The sequence below is a fragment of the Schistocerca nitens genome, chromosome 8, assembly GCF_023898315.1.
Source record: "Schistocerca nitens isolate TAMUIC-IGC-003100 chromosome 8, iqSchNite1.1, whole genome shotgun sequence".
NCBI lineage: Eukaryota > Metazoa > Arthropoda > Insecta > Orthoptera > Acrididae > Schistocerca > Schistocerca nitens.
In genome coordinates, this window is record NC_064621.1 from 94,879,705 (window position 1) to 94,905,278 (window position 25,574).

General features: G+C 44.5%; 1 protein-coding gene across 3 annotated transcripts in view; it reads left to right on the top strand.

Annotated features, from left to right (window-relative positions):
• Positions 1 to 25,574, top strand: part of LOC126198843 (protein roadkill-like) — a 92,422-nt gene that overhangs the window by 5,605 nt on the left and 61,243 nt on the right. Inside the window, exon 1 of one of the 3 annotated variants that reach the window (XM_049935427.1) lies at positions 1,801 to 1,902. The exons of the other annotated variants lie outside the window; for them this stretch is intronic. The gene's annotated coding sequence lies outside the window, so the exon portion shown is untranslated. Of the gene's footprint in view, positions 1 to 1,800; positions 1,903 to 25,574 lie in introns of those variants that run through there. 3 annotated transcript variants of the gene reach the window in all.

Genomic DNA, 25,574 nt, shown 5'->3' on the forward strand with positions numbered 1-25,574 from the left:
GTCAGTGTGTAAAGTACACGACTAGATTACAATAGTTTCAAAAGGTGACCATGAAGTACTCCCCCTTTCCCTTGGTATTGCGATGTTATGAAAATTGTAACTATATGGCGTTTTTGGCTTGTTTTTATCAACCAATCACAACACAGGGCACGTGACATGCGAACGATTTTGTGATGGAGAAACTGAACACCGACCTTACTCCATTTTTCATTTTTCTGTAATAAAGTTTGTAGCAGCAATTTAGTACCTGCTAGACCAAGAGTGATTTCATAAGTCTGTCATGGGATTCGTGCAGCATGACATAAATTCTTCAGTGTGTCTTGTGGTGATGTCGTGTGCCCCGTATTGGGATGGGCTGATGAAGAGCTGCTGTGCTGGACGCAAATTACGTGAGCACAACAGCTCCACAAATGGCACAATAAAATCACTACAAGAAAGTGGCACTTGCGTCCAGATCATTTAGTATTTGGTCGCAATCCTTTTGATAGTCGAGTTTCCCCGAATACGGATAAATTCTACATGACCAACGAAACAAACTGCACCCAATAGTTAGGTACATCCAGGAGATTCGTCGCATTTCTATCTTCAGACTGCTTGATCATTACGATCAATCAGCGACAGATCGCTCCGATCTGAGATTTGCGCCATATCACACGACATTGCGACGGATTCCTGTGATCCATCGTACGTGTTGAGACCTCACGAGAAACCTGTCTGACATTCATACATTGTGTGGTGCACTCGTACTACCTATTTTTAAGTAAGTCACAATATCGGCATCTTCAGAAGAGAGAGATTGAAACTAAAACAGAAACGCGATTAGCGCGGTCTGTTGAACGCTTTATAGAACCTAGCAGATCACAACTTAATCGCAAAGTTTGACTGTTCGGCGTATGCACTGGGCGAAAATAGAAACATTGTTGCGAGTTTTACAATTATGAGGCTAAATATACCGTTGCCAATGTGCAAGAGGTAGTTAGTAAAATTGACGTTCACAATTTGTGACGTAAACAGTAGCAGTTATATTCGTAAACCACCTGGAATGTGAATTTTTAACAAGTTTGTATCAGGTCGCTATCTTGTCTGTCTGTTTGATACAAATTTTACAATTGGTTTCAAACTCTTTTTCCCGATGAAAGGCGCCACACTTTCAGCATAGCTCAAAACTGGGTTACCGTGCAATGTGAACTTTCTTGCCCGGTGTGTGGCGGAGGGTACTTTGTGTGCCACTACTTGTCTCTCCTCCTCTTCCAGTCGCGAATGTTTCGCGGTAAGCCTACATTCGAGCTCGACTTCCTTCAATAAGAAGCACTTCTATTATAGATCCACAGAGATCTGTGAACGTGTAAGATAGTCGTGAAAATTTGTACTGGTATATATGGTAGTAATGTCTACGCTAGCTAGATACGTCACTAGTAATAACAACCATATGTAAGTGGCCTATGAGTTCATAGCTTTGGTAATGTTTGAAGAGAAAACGGTTCAACTCGTTAGCTAGCAATAATCCAGGGAGCCAGTGGTGGTAATTACCGCTCGTAGAGAAGAATTTGGTTTATGCACCTTAAGGGAACCTCTTAGCGTCGGAATTTTCTGATTCATTGCTGTGAACATTCTCTAAATGGTGAAAACGTTATGTATATTACTGAATGTCAGCTTCGAATTAAAGGGGCACGCTAATACAGTATCCCCACAAAGAAACTCGTGGGCTTTCTGTGTGTAACAGGTCTCTTACTGTCAGGTGTGTCCTTTATCAGCCAGTATGATAAGAGTCTGGTTATCTCCGAGTTTCTTATTGACGTTCCGTACTATCTGCTGGTCTTTTGTGCGAGCGTGTGGACTTTCTCAGTTACCACGAAACTGTGTGTCCTGTTTAGAAAATTCCGTTTCTGGCCGTGCTTAAAGGTAACGTAATTTTTGTTGGAAGCATCAAGTTTAGATTGGTCAAGGGCAGTAGTAGTTTAAGCCGGTAGTGTAGTTGGAGTTTTATAATCAAAAGTGGAGCTAGGTGGCGTAATGAAAGATGTCGTGAAGTGTGTGAATTTTGTGCGGCGTCAAAGGATTCCTGAAAGATGTGGAAGCGGAGTATGGGGATATATCTTACCACAGTACAGTTCGTTGGCTGAGTCGGGGAAAAGTTCTTGATGTTTTCTTTGCCATTAGTGAGGAAATACCCCTTTTCTCGAAATGAAAGGGGAAGAAATGCGTTGTCTGAAAGATATAAAATGGATATCAGACCTGGCGTTCCTAGCTGACATAACTATGCATCTGAATAATTTAAATCTGTCATTGCAGGGCAAAGGGCAGCTAATCGTTGACATGCACGACCAGATCAAAGTGTTCATGGAAAAGTTAAGTTTATTTGAGAGGCAGATGAGTAATGGACATCTAACGTTCTTCAATCGTCTTGCTTCTCTAAAACTACCTGAAGGTACTACTTTCGGCGATTACCAAGCAAACTTGAAGCAGCTCATCACGTCGTTTGAAACACGATTCCGAGACCTCACTAGTTTGGAAATGGAACTTAAGGTGTTCAGCACTCATTTTTCAGTTTCCACCGATGACTTGTCATCGTCACTTCAATTGGAGATTATTGATTTGCAAAATTCAACTTTGTTGAAAGAGAGGTACTACAACACGTTGTATTTGTCACGATAGTAGTGTTCATTACAGAAAAAAGCATTTCCCAAACTTCACAACAATGCCGCTCAGATCATGTGCATGTTTGGATCTACGTTTTGATGTGAGCAGCTTTTCTGAGCAATGAAAACAGTTATAAAGTAAGGAACGATCGCTTCTTCACGATGCAACAATGAAGGCCATCCTCCGCATTAACGCTGTGAACACTTTGACGCCTGACATTTCCGATCTTGCAATGAAAAGAAAATTTCAAACTACAATAAATTTAGTATGCAATTTCTTGTAAAACATTTGTTTCTTATTTATTTCCTGAAGATCGTATTTCCTGGTGTAGCACGTCACCACGTCTTAGCAGCTAAGAGTGTGAGGTTGTCGATCTTGTAAGACGCAGCTGGCACATCAGAACGCTTGCCTTGCCGCCTGCCTCAGCCAGCCGAGCCACGTGCCGGCGACACGGCTCCCCGGAGCAGGGAGCGCTCCGCGGCTCACAACGGAGCCCACGAGCTGGAACAGCCTGATGTATATCCTACAAACAACGGATTCCAATCAGAATTAAGACTGTAAAAGTATTTGCACTGACAAGGATAGGTACCGTTTATAGAATATAGTTTTTGTTGGATAATAAGTTTGTTCATTTGATGAAAGAACAGCGAAATTGGAGTTACTGTAATAGGTGAAAAATATATTTCCGTTACTTGATCGCAGAATTCTACATGTGATGTTTACAGTTAAAATCACCCGCTTCTTAAATAAATGGCTCTGAGCATCAGTCCCCTAGGACTTAGAACTACTTAAACCTAACCAACCTAACACACACACACACGCCCGAGGCAGGATTCGAACCTGCGACCGTGGCGGTCGCGCGGTTCCAGACTGTAGCGCCTAGAACCGCACGGTCACAGCGGCCGGCTCACCCGCTGCTGTGTTCCTCCCAGGACACGAGTGACATCAGGCGGTAGAAACTGTTTCTTTGGGCGGCTGGTTCAGAGACCCTGAGAAGTTGGTACCTTGATTGTTGCTTGTATGTTAACTGTCCGCTGCGAGAGAATTTCGCATTGCCACAGCTTTTGCCGGAGCGCGAATTTCCCCGTTGAATTTTAAGGGTTAGCGAATCTTCGCGAGAGGGCGCCGTTGTTCTGTGTGCATATGTTGCCTTCCTGAAGGAAGAGAGGTGACCTGATGTGACAGCCAGAATGGATGTGCCTTGTTCGGCGCTGAGGGCTGTTTGTGACCTCTAAGTGATGACTTGGTGGTGCTAGGAGTGTTGAGTGTATTTGCTGGTTCACGACACAGGTTTTGAATGACGTGGCATGGCATCATAGAGCTGAAGTATCTCAGAGGTGAGCACTCTGATGCGCAGAATGGATTCTGTGATCTGAAACAGACTGAGTTTACAGAAGTGTTCACAAGGCGGTAGTGTCGTGTACGCAGGGTATAAAAGGACAGTGCATTGGCGAGCTGTCATTTATAATCAGGTGATTGATGTGAAAAGCGAGTTTAGTAATAGTCAACAATTGCCGTATTTATTTTAGGCGACAAGTTTCGAACCTTACAGGGTCGTTTCTCAGGCGTGGCCTACTGCGGCTGAACTGACAGTGCCTGATCTTAATAGTAAATATCGAAGTGACAACACATGCTTTAGATGTAATTGCAGAATGCCACAATTCATACGTGCCTCTTACCAAGTCAAAATCAAACTCAATAGGCCAAGCTTGAAAATGAACCGTAAGGTTCGAAAACTAGTCGCCTAATAAATGCTGAAACTGTTCACAGAATTATGAATAAACGCATTAAGGAATGTGGAAAAGTTGTTCGTTCCCTTTCGACAAAATGTTGCGACTGAAGTTAGACGAAAATGTTTCCGGCGTGATTATGCCCGCATGGCGACAATTAACACTTTAAACGCGGAGTGAGACGTATCGGACATCACATTTCGAAAATCGTCAGTGAAGTGAGTATTACGAAATCCAGTGTGTCGAGATTGTGCCGAGAACACCAAATTACATGCATTATGTCACCACGGACAACGCAGTGGGCGAGAACAGTGGCGTGTGCGTAGAGTTGTCAGTGCTAACAAACAAGCAACTCTGCATGAAATAAAAGCAGAAATCAGTGTGGGACTTACGACGAATGTATCCGTAAGGACAGTGTGGCGAAATTTGGCGTTGATGGGCTATGGCAATAGACGAACGACGCGAATATGTAATAACACATCGCCTGCAGCGGTTGTCCTGGCCATATCGTTTGGACCCTAAGACGAATGGAAAACTGTAGCTTGGCCAGATGCTATTTCAGTTGGTAGGAGTTGACGGTAGTGTTGGTGTGGCGTAGACTCTACGAATGGATCCAAGCTGTCAACAGCGTGCTGCGGAAGCAGGTGGTGGCTCCACAATGGTGCGGGCTGTGGTTACATGAATGGACTGCTTCCTCTGATCCAGTTAAACCAATAATTGACTTGAAGTGGTTGTCTTTGGTTTCTTGGAGACCAATTGCATGTATTCATAAACTTCACGTTCCCAAACAACGACGTCATGTCACTGGATCACAATTGTTCGCGATTGGTTTGATAAACAATCTGTAAAATTCGAACAAATGATACGGCCGCTCTAATCGCCGGAAGTAATAGGTTAGTTCGTTGGCAACATCCTTCACCACAACACTTCCACAATAATGGGCAGCTATAGAGGCAGCATGGCTCAATACTTCTGCAGGGGACTTCCAGCGACTTGGTGAGTGCATGTCCCATCGAGTTTCTGGATTACGCCGGGCAAAAGGAAGGACGACACGATATTAGGAGGTATCACATGACTTTTCTCACCTCGCCTCACCTCATCGTTCCATTGCCACCGTATGGTCACGTGATCTCGGGACGCCGTAGATTTCTCTGTAATGCGTCCTGTAAATTTTCAATGTTGTTTCATAGCTAGTACAGGTTCCCTTCGAAGATGCTGCGGATTTAGTATAGGGGTTTTGTAGACACCATAGCGATTCTCATGTGATACCTGGAATAAACTGGGAATAAACTGATTTACATTTTTTGACATGTCACAGCTCAGATACCTCAAATTTTTAGTTTCTGGGACATTCACAGCTATTTTTGTGTATATACGGAACTTTATCGTATTTCGGGGTCTGTTTGAATATATTTTTTTGTGGTGACGTAGCAAAACGCCTTAATAGTGAGGCAGTGCTTTTGAAAGTATACCGTAAAACGGCGAATTTGCCGCAAAGTGGCGATGATATATCGTGCTTAATTACTTTTTCTGTATTTTGGTCTTACTCTCAGGCTAGCGCACGCGCGAGACCCCCTTTTTCTTCTTTATTGTACAAAACATTATTTTAGACAAGAGTGAAACATTTCACAAACATTTTTGCATAAATAACAAAACTGTATCTTCATGTCAGAGCGTTTGATAAGTATATTTCGGTTTCATACTGGCCATACGTTACGCAGATCTGAGCTATCGGAAATGTATATAGAGGAGAAAAGTCTACTTCCTACACAGGACATTTTTTCAAGAGATAGATACAAATTGCCTTTCCTGTGTGGGAACACTAAGATGGAATTTGCTATTAACAGCAGATGGCTAAAGACTTTCCTCAACAAATCTGCACATTTTGCGCGCACAGGATTTAAAACGTTCATTCAAAATGCAACCGAAACAGCACAGTACCTCATAGTATTCACACAACAGTTTTTCTTCTTTCATGTATTTCTCTTTGCTTCTGTACCAACAGTAGTAATTCATCATTGCTGTTACCAATAAAGAAAATGTTAAAAACGCAACAAATACGTCTAATACTACACTGTCCAGTCACATTGTGACTGTCAAAAGCATGAATAACGACATTCCGCAGTGCGAACCGCTGCAAGACGTGCAGGAACAGTCAGGTACCGTGCCATGCCGGACTCAGGTAGCACCGGATTTCCCATATTAACGCAATGACCACATTCGGCACATTTAGCTGAAACTTTCGTTCAAATACAAAGCGTCGGTATTTTGTTTCTTTCTGAGAACTTACTTTGCCTTTTTCTGCCGTCAGTACTACACTGCCGGGGAAAAAAATTAGTACACAAGGAAAGACGTAGATTTTGATTCGATGACGGCATACGCTACGTGGGGAAGAGTAGACGTACTGATAATGGTTTCAACGTCGTCCGCCAACAGATAACGTAGTGGCATATAGATACCCGAGCCCCATGTGGTTCTACCCTTCAATAGGGAATGCTCGCAACCAGGCGTCTCATTGTGGTGAAAACTTGTGAAGCCAACAGGTAACCGTGCTTCCTACAGGCAACTGACAGATTTGGAAAGGGGTCAAATTGTGTGGCCTTCAGAGTGGCGGGATGGTCCTCCTTTCGGAGAACTGCCACACAAGTTGGACGTGCTGCGTTAGTTGTACAACGATGCTGGTCTCAGCGAGTATTCTCGCACCCGTAGAAGAGGTTCTGGACGTCCACGCAGCACTGAAACTCGCCAAGATCGTCGTATTATTATGGCAGCAGTGGCACATACCACAGCACAGAGGGTTTGTGAGCCAAGGCGTTTCAACACGAACTGTTGCTAACCGGTTTATTAGCAGTGGGGCTACAGGGACTTACACCTCTAACCCGTCGTCCACTCACGCCACAGCATCAGCGTGCACATCTCGATCAGAGGATCGCCTGGAAGATGGAATGGCGTGCCGTGGTCTTCAGCGATGGAATCTGTTTCTGCCTGCAAGCAAGTCATGGTAGTTTACGCGTACGAGGTATGCCTGGTGAGCGCCATTTCGTTGACCGCATTCGTCAAAGACACACTGGCCGCCCCCAGGGCTTATGGTCTGGGATACGATAACCTGCAACTCCTGTTAACGTTTAGTGTTTCTGGAGGGGGCGCTAACCGGCGTTCGGTACGTGCAGAATGTCGTTAGACCCATTCTTCAGCCGTTCTTGCAACAGGTGATGTATTCCAACAGGATAATGCTCGTGTTATGACGACGAACGAGTCGTCGCCAATGTCGACTGATGGCCAATGCTAAATAGAAACACACAAATCACAGTAGGTTTGTCAGTAACGTCGATAAGGTGCTGGCTGCATGGTCTGGATCTGCATCGACAAAAACAATTAGAAGTCGTTGGTAAAAAATTATACAATGTTGTACTTAACTGGTTGTACAGGACTCGTCTTATCTGCACACACACAAACAGATAGCTATTGAGGTCTCACTTACGCCATGCGTAGTAGTGTCAGTGTCGTCCTAACTGCCGCCTGCTTCACGTCTGCTGTGCAACGAGCTACCTTAATTTAAGTATTAACTGTATTTTTCTTACTTGTCACTTCTTCCGTGTATTTTAGCTTTTAGGAAGCTTTAATCGTCGAGTGCTAGTAATAGTGTTCCATAGATTTCGTGTTTGTTTTGAATAAAGTCAGAGAGAGTCCCTTTAGTCAACCATAGTGCCAGTGTTTGTTTTGAATACAGTCCAGAGACAGGTAGTGCTATTTTCATTGTTTTCTACAAGAAGTGTCTAGTAACCACAGTTTAGTCAACTATCAACCGCCTTTAGTGAATTATCAGTTTAATTAAAAGTTGATTAACTCTCTACAGTAAATTGATTTCTTAGGATGGATAGGATGTGTGACTGCTGTGTACGGACGCAGGAGGAGCTGGCCACTGTTCGCGAACAGCTGAACGTGTTGATGGCCGCGGTCAGCCGTCTTCAGGCTGCTGCCTTAGAGTGTAGCGGCACTGGGGAGTCTGGTGCGTCGAATGGTACACCCCAGGTGTTACATGCTTCACCCACTGTCCCTGCTGTCGAGACATCTTCGCGGGTACGGGACGCGGTTGGACCACCCTCTCACCAAGGGGAGTGGCGGGTTCAGCGGCGTTCGCGGCGCACGAGGCGGAGGGTAAATGGGGAGGCTGGTCGTGTGGCATCGCCCGCTCTGCCTGTGAGTGGACATGTGGCCGCTCCTTCAGCAAGGTCCGAGCATGCACACGGGGGGAGGGGTTTATTAGTTATTGGGAGCTCCAACGTTAGGCCGGTGATGGAGCCCCTTAGGGAGATAGCGGAAAGGTCGGGGAAGAAGGCCAGTGTTCACTCTGTCTGCTTGCCGGGGGGGTCTCATCCGAGATGTGGAGGAGGCCCTGCCGGCGGCGATAGAGAGCACTGGGTGCACCCGACTGCAAATTGTTGCTCATGTCGGCACCAATGAGTCCTGCCGTCTGGGTTCAGAGGTCATCCTCAGTTCGTACAGGCGGTTGGCGGAATTGGTGAAGACGGAAAGCCTCGCTCGCGGGGTGGAATCAGGGCAATTTGCAGTATCGTTCCCAGAACCGATCGCGGTCCTCTGGTTTGGAGCCGAGTGGAAGGCTTAAACCAGAGGCTCAGACGATTCTGCGGAGATCTGGGGTGCAAATTTCTCGACCTCCGCTATCGGGTGGAGAAATGTAGGGTCCCCCTGAATAGGTCAGGCGTGCACTACACGCCGGAAGCGGCTACAAGGGTAGCGGAGTACGTGTGGAGTGCACATGGGGGTTTTTTAGGTTAGAGAATTCCCTCCCTAGGCCCGACAAGATGCCTCCTGAGACGCGGCAAGGTAGGAGTAGGCAAAATGCAACAGGGAATAACAATGTTAATGTGCTAATAGTAAACTGCAGGAGCGTCTATAGAAAGGTCCCAGAACTGCTCTCATTAATAAACGGTCACAACGCCCATATAGTACTAGGGACAGAAAGTTGGCTGAAACCAGACGTAAACTGTAATGGAAGCCTAAACTCAGATTGGAATGTATACCGCATAGAGGGGCTGGACAGTGAAGGGGAAGGCGTGTTTTTAGCGATAAGAAGTGCAATAGTATCGAAGGAAATTGACGGAGATCCGAAATGTGAAATAATTTGGGTGAAGGTCACGGTTGAAGCAGGCTCAGACATGGTAATTGGATGTCTCTAAATTTGGGTGAAGGTCACGGTTAAAGCAGGCTCAGACATGGTAATTGGATGTCTCTATGGGCCCCCTGGCTTAGCAGCTGTTGTGGCTGAGCACCTGAAGGATAATTTAGAAAATATTTAGAGTAGATTTCCCCACCATGTTATAGTTCTGGGTGGAGATTTTAATTTGCCGGATATAGACTGGGAGACTCAAACGTTCATAACGGGTGGCAGGGACAACGAATCCAGTGAAATTTTTTTAAGTGCTTTATCTGAAAACTACCTTGAGCAGTTAAACAGAGAACCGACTCGTGGCGATAACATATTAGACCTTCTGGTGACAAACAGACCCGAACTATTTGAAACAGTTAACGCAGAACAGGGAATCAGCGATCATAAAGCGGTTACGGCATCGATGATTTCAGCCGTAAATCGAAATATTAAAAAGGTAGGAAGATTTTTCTGTTTAGCAAAAGTGACAAAAAGCAGATTACAGAGTACCTGACGGCTCAACACAAAAGTTTTGTCTCAAGTACAGATAGTGTTGAGGATCACTGGACAAAGTTCAAAACCATCGTACAATATGCGTTAGATGAGTATGTGCCAAGCAAGATCGTAAGAGATGGAAAAGAGCCACCGTGGTACAACAACCGAGTTAGAAAACTGCTGCGGAAGCAAAGGGAACTACACAGCAAACATAAACATAGCCAAAGCCTTGCAGACAAACAACTACTACGCGAAGCGAAATGTAGTGTGAGGAGGGCTATGCGAGAGGCGTTAAATGAATTCGAAAGTAAAGTTCTATGTACTGACTTGGCAGAAAATCCTAAGAAATTTTGGTCTTACGTCAAACAAAATGTCTAGACACTCTGTGACCAAAATGGTACTGAAACAGAGGATGACAGACTAAAGGCCGAAATACTAAATGTCTTTTTCCAAAGCTGTTTCACAGAGGAAGACTGCACTGCAGTTCCTTCTCTACATCGTCGCACAGATGACAAAATGGTAGATATCGAAATAGACGACAGAGGGATAGAGAAACAATTAAAATCGCTCAAAAGAGGAAAGGCCGCTGGACCTGATGGGATACCAGTTCGATTTTACACAGAGTACGCGAAGGAACTTGCCCCCCTTCTTGCAGCGGTGTACCGTAGGTCTCTAGAAGAGCGTAGCGTTCCAAAGGATTGGAAAAGGGCACAGGTCATTCCCGTTTTCAAGAAGGGAGGTCGAACAGATGTGCAGAATTATAGACCTATATCTCTAACGTCGATCAGTTGTAGAATTTTGGAACACGTATTATGTTCGAGTATAATGACTTTTCTGGAGACCAGAAATCTACTCTGTAGGAATCAGCATGGGTTTCGAAAAAGACGGTCGTGTGAAACCCAGCTCGCGCTATTGTATTCGTCCACGAGACTCAGAGGGCCATAGACACGGGTTCACAGGTAGATGCCGTGTTTCTCGACTTCCGCAAGGTGTTCGGTACAGTTCCCCACAGTCGTTTGATGATAAAGTAAGAGCATATGGACTATCAGACCAATTGTGTGATTGGATTGATGAGTTCCTAGATAACAGAACGCAGCATGTCATTCTCAATGGAGAGAAGTCATCCGAAGTAAGAGTGATTTCAGGTGTGCCGCAGGGGAGTGTCATAGGACCGTTGCTATTCACAATATACATAAATGACCTTGTGGATGACATCGGAAGTTCACTGAGGCTTTTTGCAGATGATGCTGTGGTGTATCGAGAGGTTGTAACAATGGAAAATTGTACTGAAATGCAGGAGGATCTGCAGCGAATTGACGCATGGTGCAGGGATTGGCAATTCAATCTCAATGTAGACAAGTGTAATGTGCTGCGAATACATAGAAAGATAGATCCCTTATCATTTAGCTACAAAATAGGTCAGCAACTGGAAGCAGTTAATGCCATAAATTATCTGGGAGTACGCATTAAGAGTGATTTAAAATGGAATGATCATATAAAGTTGATCGTCGGTAAAGCAGATGCCAGACTGAGATTCATTGGAAGAATCCTAAGGAAATGCAATCCGAAAACAAAGGAAGTAGGTTACAGTACGCTTTTTCGCCCACTGCTTGAATACTGCTCAGCAGTGTGGGATCCGTAACAGATAGGGTTGATAGAAGACAGAGAGAAGATCCAACGGAGAGCAGCGCGCTTCGTTACAGGATCATTTAGTAATCGCGTTACGGAGATGATAGATAAACTCCAGTGGAAGACTGCAGGAGAGACGCTCAGTAGCTCGGTACGGGCTTTTGTTAAAGTTTCGAGAACATATCTTCACCGAAGAGTCAAGCAGTATATTGATCCCTCCTACGTATATCTCGCGAAGAGACCGTGAGGATAAAATCAGAGAGATTAGAGCCCACGCCGAAGCATACCGACAATCTTTCTTTCCACGAACAATACGAGACTGGAATAGAAGGGAGAACTGATTGAGGTACTCAGGGAACCCTCCGCCACTCACCGTCAGGTGGCTTGCGGAGTATGGATGTAGATGCGTTACTAAGCACCTTGTTAGAGGTTGCTTCCTATCAGCTGAAGGCTATGCTATTTTACTACTTGCCGTCCCCGAGCAAGAGTAGACGAGTGCTCGCTAGATACTTGATAAAAGCCGCGGAGCGGCGCTGGTCGCGACTCGCGGGTCCAACGATACTAATACGGACCGCGGTCGATAACTGCAACCCCTACCAAGTGTGGTATCGAACGTTGATACCACAACTCGCCCACTCACTGCCCGTGAAACTCAACTGCTCTCAAAGACGTGGAGCAACTTCCTTCACCAGTATGATCTCCAGTCGAGAAAGCGTGGGAAATGATGGAGCGAGAAACAGGTCGAGCAGGCGTGGCATAACGTAGCCCAGGAGAGAATTCAGCATCGGAACGATCGATTGGATGGCAGTCAGCGCCTGCACTGCCGCACGTTGGAGGTTACACAACGTACTGATACGGGTGTTTCAGCGTGGGACGATACCTGGTACATCAAAACCGCCTGTGCTAATGATCTGTACATGTAATCATTTGACTCACTGTTGCAACAATGAAACTTGAGTGAATTGGGAGCCTTGAGAGTGTACTATTTTTCCGGCAGTGTATGTAACTTAGAAGACGACATACTTCAAATCAGAATTAACTCACAAACTTGTTTCAGACTGTGGAAATATGAAGGCAGTGCTGCACAGACTGAAATATTTCGAATCCAGATATTGCGTACATACACTATGAAAATACCTCGAACCGACATGTGTACGTCTGCTACGAATGCAACGTTTCTCAGACAATTACGCCATTGTTAGTAGTCCTTGTGGAAAAATATACACAACTCTGTGCAGCTTACACTTCCATCAAGTTATGCTACACTGAAATTCGTCAGATTATGAACTTGTGTTCGCAAAAACAGTACATTTTCTAAAAAACAAATTCCGGCCGGACATTATAAAAAGCATCGAAAAGCCGGACGGTTAGTAACAATAGTTATAGTCAAATCGAGAGACTGGGGCGCATCTGGGTTCCTGATGTTAGGTGTTTTTGAGTGCACGTTACACAATGCAATGTTGCGGTGAATGAATAAATTTTTGACAGCTGTGACAAATGTAAGGATTATGTTATTTACATGTATCTGTCCGCTCTGTAGCGTTACCGCCTACCACGCAAGGGGGCCCGGGTTCGATTCCCGGCATGGGACTGGGTGTTGTGTGTCCTTCACCATTTTCATCATCATTGACACGCAAGTCGCCGAAGTGTGTCAACTAAAAAGACTTGCAATACGGCGGCCGAACCCCGAAGGGGATATCTCTGCCAATAAATGCCATACGATAATTTCCTTTCATTTATATGTATCTGCAGTTACAGTTGAAATGTGATAAACTATTGCCGGCAGTATGTGTGCAACTTTTGCACTGCGTGTTAATACGTATCACTAAATAAGCGACCCGCCACGACTTCGCGGGTATTAGAGTATTCACGGCCGGATGACTTATCTGGTACAGTAGTGGTAATAAATTATATATACTGGTAATAAATTATATATACAGACGTTCCCCGTTAGACTGTCAGCGAAAACCATATTAAAATTCCGACAGTAATTCTTCAGATTAGCCTTTTAATTTCTTATATGTACAGGGTTATTACAAATGATTGAAGCGATTTCACAGCTCTACAATAACTTTATTATTTGAGATATTTTCACAATGCTTTGCACACAGATACAAAAACTCAAAGTTCTTTTAGGCATTCACAAATGTTCGATATGTGCCCCTTTAGTGATTCGGCAGACATCAAGCCGATAATCGAGTTCCTCCCACACTCGGCGCAGCATGTGCCCATCAATAAGTTCGAAAGCATCGTTGATGCGAGCTCGCAGTTCTGGCACGTTTCTTGGTAGAAGAGGTTTAAACACTGAATCTTTCACATAACCCCACAGAAAGAAATCGCATGGGGTGACGTCTGGAGAGCGTGGAGGCCGTGACACGAATTGCCGATCGTGATCTCCACCACGACCGATCCATCGGTTTTCCAATCTCCTGTTTAAGAAATGCCGAACATCGTGATGGAAGTGCGGTGGAGCACCATCCTGTTGAAAGATGAAGTCGGCGGCGCTGTCTGTCTCCGGTTGTGGCATGAGCCAATTTTCCAGCATGTCCAGATATACGTGTCCTGTAACCTTTTTTTCGCAGAAGAAAAAGGGGCCGTAAACTTTAAACCGTGAGATTGCTTAAAACACGTTAACTTTTGGTGAATTGCGAATTTGCTGCACGAATGCGTGAGGATTCTCTACCGCCCAGATTCGCACATTGTGTCTGTTCACTTCACCATTAAGAAAAAATGTTGCTTCATCACTGAAAACAAGTTTCGCACTGAGCGCATCCTCTTCCACGAGCTGTTGCAACCGCGCCGAAAATTCAAAGAGTTTGACTTTGTCATCGGGTGTCAGGGCTTGTAGCAATTGTAAACGGTAAGGCTTCTGCTTTAGCCTTTTCCGTAAGATTTTCCAAACCGTCGGCTGTGGTACGTTTAGCTCCCTGCTTGCTTTATTCGTCGACTTCCGCGGGCTACGCGTGAAACTTGCCCGCACGCGTTCAACCGTTTCTTCGCTCACTGCAGGCCGACCCGTTGATTTCCCCTTACAGAGGCATCCAGAAGCTTTAAACTGCGCATACCATCGCCGAATGGAGTTAGCAGTTGGTGGATCTTTGTTGATCTTCGTCCTGAAGTGTCGTTGCACTGTTATGACTGACTGATGTGAGTGCATTTCAAGCACGACATACGCTTTCTCGGCTCCTGTCGCCATTTTGTCTCACTGCGCTCTCGAGTGCTCTGGCGGTAGAAACCTGAAGTGCGGCTTCAGCCGAACAAAACTTTGAGTTTTCCTACATATCTGTAGTGTGTCGTGACCATATGTCAATGAATGGAGCTACAGTGAATTTATGAAATCGCTTCAATCATTTGTGATAGACCTGTATAGATGCAAAGGATATGATCGTTTGTCATATCGCGAGCGCATTTGTACTAGAGAACATATGTCCAAGATTTTTTAAGCATATCCTCGTTTGTTGTGATTGGTAGGACACGTACGATTAATTTCGGTGGTTTATTAGTATAACTAAATTCGTAAGTGTGGAATTCGGCATGGTTCTCTTCCAAGCAACAAAAAAATTTTCTGTAATCGTTAAGGATCTCTGTCAGTATGCTTAACGCATCACGTTGCGATCTAACCAAATACGGATGAGGAAGTATGCTATCGGTTTCCCAAACCGGGAAGTGAACAGGTGCCCCGCGAAAAACTATTAATAACATGGCTGCTTTTCGGAATATTTCTTTTAAAAAAATTATGATTTGTGTTAGCTACGATTTAAAATTGAAGGAATCACTCCATAAAAATTTTTGATTTTTTAAATTCTATTGTTTGATAACTTTCAAAATAAAGGCAGGCTATCAAAATACCAGGATTCTCAAAGCGTTATGTCAGGCGAAAAGTTTGGGAATCCCTGCTCTAGAGGAGGGCTTGGCAAGTAGGAGAAAGGGCGGGCGTGTGTGCTCTCAAAGAGGCTGGCAGTGCCAGCCCACGACTCCGCCTCCCCCTCCCACCTCCCCACACACACACTTACCTACCTTCACCCCTCCTCTGACAGCTGCAGATGCCCCCTCCGGCACCCGTACCCTCCCCTCCAACCACCTCCCTTCTAAAACACACACACGCGCAGCAGTAGGGCCCGTTGACTTTGAGACGTTGAAATTGTCTACTGTTAAGATCTCGTTTGTAGTAATAAGACATACGTAGTGAAAATAAAATAGTCAATAAAGAGCGAAGACCCTTAAAACGGAAGTCTACTAAACCCTACGGCCACATGTGCTATTTTTGCAGCGGATTACGAGCTGGAAAAAATGCGCCACGAACAGCAGCCGAACGCAACATTTCTGAGTGTAATAGATGTTGGGTAGCAAGCCCTCTCAATCCCCCCTCCCCCTGTCCCTCAACAGTATCCCAGCGTCCATCATCACAGTCATAAAAGAAAAACCATGTTCTTTGAACACATTTCTAAAATGCCGAAAGATGAATATTTAGTTTCTGTAATGCCTCACGAAACTACGAACTAAAGAGTCAATGAGACAACTGGTATTATTTCTAAAAACTCTCTTCTTACGGAATTATGCCGTAATTCTCAGTGCATCACGAGTACCACCTAAAACTCCTGGGGAAAAAAAGCTATCCACACTGAGGGCAGGCACTTGCAACAAAACATCACTTCTCTCCATAGCGACATGTTTCGTCCGCATCCTGCACCGCATTTAAAACCAACCAAATTAAAATGTGTGCGCAATAGTTAGGCCTACTGCCCGTAAATCACTTGACTGCACTCCTTACTTCTGAAATGGCAGAAACTGGGAAACTTCTGGCCGTCAGTGTATTGTTTGACCACTGGTAATAATAATGATACGGAAACAGTGATAATAGTACAGATCTATTATAAATCTACACATCTATTATAAATAACTTAACATATAGGCCAACCTTTCTGTTTCTACCTCTGAAGCAACCACTGGATTACAGTGGGGGAATGACTGCCGGGCGTTGGCAATCAGACGAGTTTGTGACACTTGTACGGAGAAAGAATGTGTTGACACTTGTACGGAGCCCGGAACAATGTTGGTAGTGGACAGGGTGTTCCAGAAGTAGGATGCACCGGCATGTCCGCCGCTGTTTGCAACGTATTGTGGGCAAGGCCAAAGCTAATTTCCTGGTCAAAGTTCCCTGTCCCCGCACCAGTCCGTAGTGTGCGTGGCTTTATCTCAGAGTTTAGGACTGCAGTTGACCTGTGACTGGCAAGTAGAGTACTGTGCCTTAGTGCCGAGTTAATGTTCACAAAGACCACCAAAGGGAAGCCTTTAGTGATTTACAACGGACACCAGTATGTGGTGGAGTATGCAACCAAACAAGAAGTGACTTAATGCAATTGTTTAAACTTTAAAAAGAATAATGCAAAGGAAGGCTATCCACAAAAATTAAGTTTTAGGGAAAGGTAGAGATGTTTGTATTCCGGATGAGGCAGCAAATGAAGTGAGAAAATGTTTTGTCAGAGCAACGAAGTGGGCAAAAGAAACAGACGCTACAGTTTCAGCAGTTTAACTTGAAGAAACAGAGCAGCTCTTCGGTCGAGGCTACAACTCACAAGGGAAGCTCCCCATCACACCCCCCCCCCCCCCTCAGATTTAGTTATAAGTTGGTACAGTGGATAGGCCTTGAAAAACAGAACACAGATCAATCGAGAAACCGGGAAGAAGTTGTGTGGAACTACGAAAAAAATAAGCAAAATATACAAACTGAGTAGTCCACGTGCAGGATAGGCAACATGAAGGATAACGTAAGCTGAGGAGCGCCGTGGTCCCGTGGTCAGCGTGAGCAGTTACGGAACGAGAGGTCCTTGGTTCAAGTCTACCCTCCAGTGAAAAGTTTAGTTTTTTGTTTTCAGACAATTATCTAACTTCAGGCACTCACACATAATCAACTACGCTCTCCAAAATTCCTGGACATGTTCAGATTTACTTGGACATATGCAGGATTTGACGGTCTACACACGGAAAAAATTGAAAACGTTAAAAACGTATGTTTTGACATAGCACAGGGAAAACTGTGCGACTGTGAAGCTGTTGCATTCATCTGTTGCATTTTCTACTTCCAGATGATAACAGGGAGCCGGATGACAGAATACTGGTGTTTGCCAGCGAAAAGGGAAAATTGTGTTTAACAAAAAAAAATAGTTCTTCGGAAGAAACACACACAATTCCAGTTGTTTACGCTTTGTTGTCAAATAAAAAGCGAGAAACATAATGGATGGAGCACGGAGTCCGAAATCGCCGTCTTCCAAGCAGTTTGTTTCCTGGAACAGAGGTTACTGTTTGCAATTATCATTTTAATCTATGTTTGTGGAAACTAGTTCAGTGTTGTGGTCTGGTTCCATCGCACACGGAAAAGAGGAAATACGCTGTCACATAAGAATGTGTTCTGCTCTAGCACATTTTCCCCTGGAAATCTTGGGCGATGGTTGGCTGCACATTCAGGAGTACGCCTGGAGACGAAAAGATTCAGGACTTTCATTTCGGGACCAGTGGCTCGATAAAGAATATACGAAAAGAGAGATGTGGAAGATGTCATCGCACTTATGTCTCACAAGGATGGAACCGAAGAAGAAATACATTATCAAAACTTCATGCAAATGTTTGCTCAATAGCGAAAAATCTTCGAGAAGATGAAGGGTACTACGGCCACCAGTTTGACCGACTAATTTTAAATCTTAAAGGGAACAGAAGAAAAAAATGTCAGCAATGAAGACTGACGAAACGAATGCAAAAGGTTTAAAGAAAGTCCAGACTGATGGGAGATATTTCAGACTTACGTGGCTTAAGCACAGAAGTTACGATGACGAAGAAAACGTCATACTCAATGAAACATTTGCAAATATTGAAAAGTGGTTTAACATAATCACAGGCAATCTTGTAAATAAATTTAATGTGGGTCGGAAAGAACGGCACAAAGTCGGATAAATGTCTTTTGAAATTTATAAAATATTTTCTAATGAGGGCTGACAAGACTATCTGAAAGGCGAAGACTTTTCTGGGGAGTAATTGCAGCGTTCGCCCTGATAGGTTCTTCGAATCAAAATCTGTATGGACAGGACACCGAATATAAAATCTTTGTAGCGGAAACCCAGGCAAATAACATGCAATTAAATCCAGATATTTTCTCCATCCGTTAGAAGATGGCAGACAAACCTGAAACATTGATTGGCGACTCCATGGAGTGTCCTGTGGGATATACTTGGAAGGAGGGACAGCATTGGTCGTATTTTTTTTTTTGTTTTATTAACCGCAAAATCGATTTTCGGTCACTCAGTGACCATCCTCAGTGCTGTAATATACAATTTAAATTGGTAGGCACTGGTGTCAATAAAAGCTTAGAGTGATCGCTCTAAGTGACCGAAAATCGATTTTGCGGTTAATGCAACTAAAAAATACGACCAATGCTGTCTCTCCTTCCAAGTATATATAAAAAGAATGAAACAGGTAAAGACAAAGTACACTACTGGCCATTAAAATTGCTACACCACGAAGATGATGTGCTTCAGACGGAAATTTAACACAGGAAGCAGATGCTGTGATATGCAAATGATTAGCTTTTCAGAGCATTCAGACAAGGTTGGCGCCGGTGGCGACACCTACAACGTGCTGACATGAGGATAGTTTCCAACCGATTTCTCATACGCAAGCACCAGTTGACCGGCGTTGCCTGGTGAAACGTTTTGATGCCTCGAGTAAGGAGGAGACTTTGTAGCCTATCGCGATTGCGGTTTATGGCAGGGGTCTCCAAACTTTTTAGTCCGCGGGCCACATTGACTCCTCCACGAAGTCATAAGGGCCAAGATCTACCTAGTGGGATTAAAGCACCCTAGCACTCCATGATCACCGTAATGTAAGGCTAAAGGAAAGATGAAATCGCAAAAATCTAAGGTTGTGGGAATAGCTAGCACTGAAACGAACTACGATTTTTATTCTATTACATAATTTTGATTGGTGGACGTACCTGACCGAAATTCTGGCGTATTTTATTCTGGCGAATTTCACCGACAAAGTATATCACTGCACATTCTTCACGAAAGCGTCCTGGAAAGTTAACGAAATCTCAATCATTGTTAGCAACACTATTATTGCAAGACGTAACAGAGGTAGAGTATGTCAACGCATTGTTATTTCAAGCGGCGCAACAATAATTTTAGTTATGTAGTCTTGTAGCTAGTAGCAGAGCCAATGTCGCGGTGTATTGGTCGCGATAGGCCTCGAAACTCAATTGTTGGCAGTATAGGTACCACCTCAAATATTTGGCGGGCCGGATACTGGGGATGTCCGGCCAGCTAACGCGGGCCGGTTTGCCGGCTCTCGCGGGCCGGTTTCGGCCCGCGGGCCGTAGTTTGCAGACCCCTGGTTTATAGTATCGCGACATTGCTACTCGCGTTGGTCGAGATCCAATGGCTGTTAGCAGAATATGGCAGAATATCGAATCGGTGGGTTCAGGAGGGTAATACGGAACGCCGTGCTGGATCCCAACGGCCTAGTATCACTAGCAATCCAGATAACAGGCATCTTGTCCGTATGGCTGTAAGGGATCGTGCAGCCACGTCTCGATCCCTGAGTCAACAGATAGGGACGTTTGCAAGACAACAACCATCTGCACGAACAGTTCGACGTCGTTTGCAGCAGCATGGACCATCAGGTCGGAGACCATTGCTGCGATTACCCTTGACGCTGCAACACAGACAGGAGCGCCTGCGATGGTGTACTCAACGACGAACCTCGGTGCACGAATGGCAAAACGTAATTTTTTCCGACGAATTCAGGTTCTGTTTACAGCATCATGATGGTCGCATCCGTGTTTGGCTACATCACAGTGAACGCACATTGGAAGCGTGTATTCATCGCCATACTGGCGTATCACCCGGCGTGATAGTATGGGGTGCCATTGGTTACACGTCTCGGACACCTCTTGTTCACATGGACGGCACTTTGAACAGTGGACGTTACATTTCAGACGTGTTACGATCCGTGGCTCTACCCTTCATTCGATCCCTGCAAAACCCTACATTTCAGCAGGATAATGCAATGCCCAGGCATATCAAGGCCGTTATTACGGCCAGAGGTGGTTGTTCTGGGTACTGATTTCTCAGGATCTATGCACCCAAACTGCGTGAAAATGTAATCACATGTCAGTTCTAGTATATTTGTCCAATGAATACCCGTTTATCATCTGCATTTCTTCTTGGTGTAGCAATTTTAATGGCCAGTAGTGTATATTAAAGTGACTGGTCGCAGTTTTGCAACCTTTAAACATACGTTAAAACTAATTTCTAGGAACATCTGTCGCAGACTACAGCAGGCCTGTTGAGGATGCGGTTACGCGGGCCAGAGAGGTCACGTTCGCTCGCTGCCTGGGTCGTGAGCGCAATACGATCAGACGTCATTACACAGCACGGCCTACTGGGAGCGTAGATGTGCGAACAATGTGTTGCTTTCAGAGGAATGACCACAATTAAGTTCGGCGTAGCCTTAGATACGAACGTATACACACTTATAGGCAAAAACATTATGACAACTGCCCACCGCGACGTTGGACGGCGCCTGGTAGCGTTGCGGGAACGTGACACGGCAACAAAGGTATTGAAGTGGAGCAGACTCGGACGGGGCCTCACCCTAGCGAAGATATGAGCTGCAAATGGGGAAGTCCATTGAAATAAGCGATTTTGACCAAGGGGAGATTATTACTGTGAACGAATATTTGGAAAACGGGGAAGCTGGTCGAATGTTCACGTGCTACTGTCGTGACCAACAGATGATGTAGGACCGTGAAACTGCAACTAGGCGCTAAATGGTTGGACGTACACGACTCTTCACAGAACATGGGGTTCGGAGGCTTTTCAGCCCTGTAAAATAGGAGAGACGGTGATCTGCGGCATCTCTGCCGAAAGAGCACAATAATGGTACACGCAAAAGTGTTTCGCTCTTGCCCGTTTCGGCCGCTCTGTGGTCTTTGTGTGGACCCCAGGCCATGTTGGGATACCCGGCAATGAAAATGTTGACCACCTGGCGAAAGAGGCCTCCAGTAAACCATCTCTGGACGTTGGCCTCCCGGAGACTGATTTGCGAGCCTTCTCACGCCGCAAAGTTTTTGCGCTATGGGACGACGAATGGCGCGAACTGACCACACGTAATAAACTCCGTGCTGTCATGGAGACGACAGCTGTGTGGCCATCATCCATGCGGACAGCTGTGTGGCGATCATCCATGCGAGCCATTCGCAGGGACTCAGTCGTCCTTTGTCGGCTCCGCATCGGACACACCCGGCTGACTTACGGATATTTACTGAGCCGTGGGGACCCGCCTCTGTCGCTGCGGGGTGGTTTTGACGGTGGTGCACATTTTATTGCCCTGTCCGCTCTTAGCTGTGCTCAGGCAGACATTTGCGCTGCCTGATACGCTCCCTGCCCTTTTAACAGATGACTCTGCCATGGCGAACTTAGTTTTGCGTCTTAGTCGGGCAGGGGGCTTTTATCGCTTAATGTGTTTGTCCTTTTGTGTTGATTCTGGCCTATGGCCTAAGATTTTAGTCTGATTTTAAATGTGTTTCTCGGTGGTTGGCTTTTCCTTTTTTGTTTGTATGGTCGGCCAACCACCGTCACTCTGTGTGATTTTAGTTCGTCTTGTCTGGTCTTTGTCTAAGTTTCTCTTGTCCTGTGTCGTCTGTCTTTTTTCCATTATCCGTTTTTATTCTTTGTGAGTGTTTTTGTTTTGGAACAAGGGACCGATGAGCGTAGCAGTCTGGTCCCTTTAATCCCCCAAAACCAACCAACCTAAAGTGTTTCGGAGCACACATCGCACATTACGAACATGGAGCTCGCAGCAGACCACTCCCTACGTGTTCACATGTAGACTGCAGAGGGCTTGGGGGCCATCGAGATTCGATCGTCAATCAATAAAAACACATCGGCTCTTCAGCTGAATCACACTTTTGCTACACTAGATGTATGGTAGTCTCCACACACTAGATGTATGGTAGTCTCCACAAACGTCATCTTGTGCACGGCGGCTCGAAACGTGCGGCGTTCGCAGGCTGGTGGGAGGAGTATTACCCTATTCTCCGGACCCTTGCATGGGGCCTGTGGTAGTCCTCGAAGACGCGCTGGCAGCTGCGAACCACCTGCATCCCTTCATGATTGATGTCCTCCCCGAGGCCCCCGATGTCATCTTAGTCCAGTATGTCCATGCCTCGCAGCCGGAACCGTGCTACAGTGGTTTGAGAAACATTATAGTGAACTCACTTTGATGTCTTGGCGACCAAATTCGCCTGATGTAAATACTGTGGAACCCATCTGGGTCGCTATCGGGTGCCATTACCACGTACGCAAATCAGCGGCCCGTTATTTACGCGAATTAGGTGACCTGTGCGTAGAAATCTAATGCCACATACCTCCACGGACCTGCCAGCAAACTGTCGGACCTGTAATACGCAGAATCTGTGAAGTATTTCGTTCCAAAGACAGACAATTTGTTAAGCAGGTGGTCGGGATGTTTCGGCCCATCAGCGTACGGTGCAGTGCTTAAGCGGAGACACCAACCAAAAATTAAATTTTTCTTCTACTTTGCCAGTAGCAACCAAGTTTTAAAATCGCGTCTATTATGTAAATCTGCTGCAGTACCCAAGTTTTGAAGTCCGTAATTTTATTGATTTTGGAGTTTTTAATATGACTTAAAATGGTATTCGTGAAAGCCAAAATTTTCACATGCCAGTCTTTGTAGGTACGGTACATTCACAAGACATAGTTCAACGGTTCTGTGCATTCAATTTTATGGGGCATTTAATAATTTATCAGTGTTTATTTCAATTTTTAGCCTTAAATTTTCTTTAATTATCGGTACAAAATGTGATGATAAAATAGACCAATTACATTTTCGCTAACGTTAATACATAGAAGTATGCAAACATATGACGACTACTTCCTATAAAAAATTCATTAGGACTGGTTAATATTTTTCATATAATTGGCACACAGCTAAGAAAAACTTACGGTAAAAAGGATTTTAACGTTCTATCAAAAAATGAATGTTACTCAAAGACATATACTGGTTAAAATTCACCAGCACCATAACGTTTTCCCTTCCCGCTTGTATGAGGCTGCTGCTTGTTATTTCCAGATCAGGGTAGCCTTTTCTTCAATTTTCTGAACAAAAAATCTGCTGTCTTCTTGAGGAGGTGCAGGATTAGGAATATTTGATTATAAGCCAATGCCTTTTTCTTTTAGCTTGCTGATTGTACTGAACAAGGCTTCAGTGTATTCCCTAAATTTATATCTACAGTCAACAGGCAAAGTAATTGATTTCTAACGACTGGCCGCGACTTGTTTCACTTCAGTTTTCCTGCAAAACTTGCAGCTTGTTTTTTCCAGTTTGATTTTATGCCAAGTTCGGAGTACAGATGGCTCTGTTCGATGACAAATCAAAAATTGTCTTTGGCATCTTTTGGTGTGTGTCAGCCTCTTACACTGTCGGTATTTCAAACATTTCTTAAACGTACTTTTAATTCGAACACAGCCATATCGTTTTGGAATCTAAGAGTAAATACTCCAAAGATGTAAAATAGCCATTAATTTCTTTTTGAAAAATTCAAGTTTTAGGTGGCGTCTCTCCTTAAAATGGAGGTTAGCTGTTTTTAAAGGTGCGAAAAGTAGCACGGTGCTCGAGTTAGGAACTTCAGGCAGTCAGATACATAGGTTCTGTAGGCAACGGTGTCTTCGCACGTTTAGTGTTTTATTAACGTGCTCCAAAACTTTGAACACAAAGAAAAAATTCAGTTTACAGCAACATTACAGTCGTCTCCATGCAAAGCATATTGGACACCTGGAAGGCGAACAATGAGAAGCTGATGTTTTGGGGGGGGGGGGGGGGGGAGCAACGCTTTTAAGCTATATGACTGAAGAAAGTATTCATCATATGGGATAAGAGAAATAAATATCTCAATAATTCTCTAACCTTACGACTTATCTTAGAAGAAAGATTAAGAAAAGGCAAACCTACGTTTCTAGCATTTGTAGACTTAGAGAAAGCTTATGACAACGTTAACTGGAATACTCTCTTTCAAATTCTGAAGGTGGCAGGGGTAAAATACAGGGAGCGAAAGGCTATTTACAATTTGTACAGAAACCAGATGGCAGTTATAAGAGTCGAGGGGCATGAAAGGGAAGCAGTGGTTGGGAAAAGAGTGAGACAGGGTTGTAGCCTCTCCCCGATGTTATTCAATCTGTATATTGAGCAAGCAGTAAAGGAAACAAAAGAAAAATTCGGAGTAGGTATTAAAATTCATGGAGAAGAAGTAAAAACTTTGAGGTTCGCCGATGACATTGTAATTCTGTCAGAGGCAGCAAAGGACTTGGAAGAGCTGTTGAACGGAATGGACAGTGTCTTGAAAGGAGGATATAAGATGAACATTAACAAAAGCAAAACGAGGATAATGGAATGTAGTCGAATTAAATCGGGTGCTGCTGAGGGGATTAGATTAGGAAATGAGACACTTAAAGTAGTAAAAGAGTTTTGCTATTTAGGGAGCAAAATAACTGATGATGGTCGAAGTAGAGAGGATATAAAATGTAGACTGGCAATGGCAAGGAAAGCGTTTCTGAAGAAGAGAAATTTGTTAACCTCGAGTATAGATTTAAGCGTCAGGAAGTCGTTTCTGAATGTATTTGTATGGAATGTAGCCATGTATGGAAGTGAAACATGGACGATAACCAGTTTGGACAAGAAGAGAATAGAAGCTTTCGAAATGTGGAGCTACAGAATAATGCTGAAGATAAGGTGGGTAGATCACGTAACTAATGAGGAGGTATTGAATAGGATTGGGGAGAAGAGAAGTTTGTGACACAACTTGACTAGAAGAAGGGATCGGTTGGTAGGGCATGTTTTGA